This window comes from Phoca vitulina, unplaced genomic scaffold (genome assembly GCF_004348235.1).
Source record: "Phoca vitulina isolate PV1807 unplaced genomic scaffold, GSC_HSeal_1.0 scaffold4, whole genome shotgun sequence".
Lineage (NCBI taxonomy): Eukaryota > Metazoa > Chordata > Mammalia > Carnivora > Phocidae > Phoca > Phoca vitulina.
The window spans coordinates 24,184,891-24,187,868 of NW_022589707.1; the positions used below are offsets into that span (position 1 = coordinate 24,184,891).

The window sequence follows — 2,978 nt, forward strand, 5'->3', positions numbered from 1 at the left end:
GTAATGCATTTTATCTGCCACACAAATAACCCTTTCATGAAAAATTTAAATTGGCATGGCACTGAGTTGTTCTAAGAGTTTATGAGTAACAAATATGCTAGAAGTACAGGAAATGTGTAAGTTTTAAGTAATACAAAAATCTTGATTACAATTACCTACATAGAAAATATATGATTCTGTTTTATACTAGAAGATAAATGTTAGCTTAAGCCACTATGCCTAGCAAACATATATATGACAAACATACATGACAATATTTGTCAAAATTATTAAATCATATATATAATTGTTTAATTTTATTATATGTAATTTATATCTCAATAAAAGTGATAAAAATTTAAAGTATTACTTTACCAGTACACAAAAACTCCTCTCTCCCATATTTACACAATCTCCAAGAAATTCCTTTTGTCCTGAGTTAAATGTTATTTCTAAATTATATCATGATTTATCAACCTAGATAAGCCAAGCAAAGGCAGTCCTGGAAACATTCCAAATTTGATAATTTAGCTTTGAATATGACAAAAGTAAAGTAAACTGATCTAAAAAAAGTTTAACCCTAGCCATTTCAGAGGAATCAGGAAAATTATTCTATCTCTTATTGATGCTAACATAATGAATCCATGAACAGAGAGATCAGCATTTTCCTTAATAAGGATAGAAAAGTTCTTATAATACATACTGTTTAAGCATTGTCATCCACTTTGTGACACTAAAGATGGGCCTATAGTAAATGCATGGGCTTTTAAGTCAGATGGACATGATAGTTAATACACTCTTCAACATGTAATAATTTTGGTCAAATTACTAAATCTCTTCCAGCCTCAATTTTCATAATTGTATGTTAAGACTAAATGGATTAACATCAGTGTAGTACCCAGCATAATAGCAGGTATTCAAAAACTGGATAACATTGCTATTTGTCTTTAGATGATGCCATGTGACTCTATAGTTTCCCCCATCCTCATTAATTCTGATATAACGTGATTGGCAATTGCATTCTATTCTTCTCCCACATCCTCAAATAGGGATGACCCAAAAACTTCTTAGTTTTTATCTTCTGGTGAGGACTGGTAGGCTTGAAGCAAGAAGGGGAAAAAGCAGGTAGGTGAGGGCAAGTTCTCTGCCTTCAGTATTTTCTATGCCCAAATTCCAGTATTGAGCCAATGAAACGGATGCCAATTCATGGGGTTAATACTGGAATTGCTGCTGGGCCCCTGGAAGTCCCTGGCAGTCACTGGAATTAGAAGAATTTCCATGCATAAAGAAATAAACCAGAGTGGAGAGCTACCTCCAGGCAATGCCCACAGTGGTAGCTGTAATCTGAATGGATTTAATCTGCCCAGCCAGACCCCTGGAAATTCCAAGGGATGGTTGTACAGGCTCACTCAGTCTTTTTATTAACCTTGCAATAACTGCATCTCCGTATTTTTCATAATGAAGCTTTGTGGACTCTGCTTATTACATTATGATAGGGTCTTACTCTATGTGATAATGTATTAATCATCCCTTTTTATTTTCTGTTTTTCTGATGCTTTCACATCTTGGGGCCTGGCTGACCCTAGAGAGACTGTCCCTCCCAGGGCTAAATTAATTCCTAGAAATAGTAAAAGACTTGCCTTGGAACATGGCTTTCATATTTCAAAATAACCAATTCTGAGCTCATACCCAAAACTCCTTTATAGTGTTCTTATATTCTAAACCACTATTCTGCTCTATTCCCCCCAGGGCCAGGTACCAGACAACTAGAGACACCTCTGTACTGGGAGCCCAGTGACATTACTTAAATTAGCCAATCCTAACCCTGCTTATCCTGCCTTCCTTGCTTTTCCCAGGGAAACAGCAATAATGGTTCTTGCCCACATTTTCCCCTCATTCCCTGTGCCTCCTGACTGACCCTGGTGCTTCCCTGTGTGGTCCCTTCTATGGCAGGTATGTCGCCTCCTCTTTGGAACTATGAGTAACAAACTATCAAAAGGCAATGGTCTCAAGATCTGTTGGCCTCACCATACCTGAATAATAATAAAATCTACATTTTAAAACAAAAGTGACAAGACATTTAACCAGTACTTCTCAAGCTTTAATATGCGAAAGAATCGCATGGACACCTTGTTAAAATGCAAATTATGAATCAATAGATCTGAAGTATGGACTTGCATTTCCAACAAGATTATGCCAAAGCTTCCAGTGTATGGACCACGCTTTCTATAGCAGAGTACTAAACTAGATACGCCCAGTTTCAATATTCTGTCTTATGTGAATTTTGGCGAATTATTTTACCTCTTCACAAATGGTTTCCTTCCTTATACAATGAAAATTAAAAAAAAATAGGCCTACCTAATAAGGATAACACATGAGGCAAGATGGATAAAACAACAGATTTTCTTTAAGCTATGATTATATGTAAAGCTATGAAAAGTATAAACTGCCATGTAAATTATGTCAGCATATAAACTACTTGTATTTCACCCTTAAATACTATGGAAATAGCAATTTACATTTGGAATGCTTGTTATGGATTTTTTTATATGTTTATTAAAGTAAATCTCCAAAGATCACTTCCCCTTAACTTCATTAACATTATTTCTTATCTTCAAATACAGTTGAAAGTAATAAAATTAAAACTCTCTAAACATACAGATACTATTGGTAACCCTCAACTTCAGAAAGATCTTCAAAATTAAATGCTATTTTGAGGTTTTGTTGCCCAGAGCACAAAGTGACTCGAAGTATAACTACAGTTAGCCCTTGAACAATGCAAGGATTAGGGGAGCCAAACGCCCACGCAGTCAAAAACCCAGATATAATTTCGACTCCCAAAAAACTTAACTACCAATGGCCTACTGTTGACCAGAAGCCTTACCAATAACAGAAAGTCAATTTACACATATTTTGTATGGTCTATGTATTATATACTGCATTGTTACAATAAAGTTTTAAAACAACCAATTTTTAAAACATTTATAATACCACAAATG

General features: G+C 35.1%; 1 pseudogene; it reads left to right on the top strand.

Annotated features, from left to right (window-relative positions):
• The first annotated feature begins 616 nt into the window (after positions 1-616).
• Positions 617-728, top strand: LOC116631181 (annotated as a pseudogene).
• The last annotated feature ends 2,250 nt before the right edge of the window (positions 729-2,978 follow it).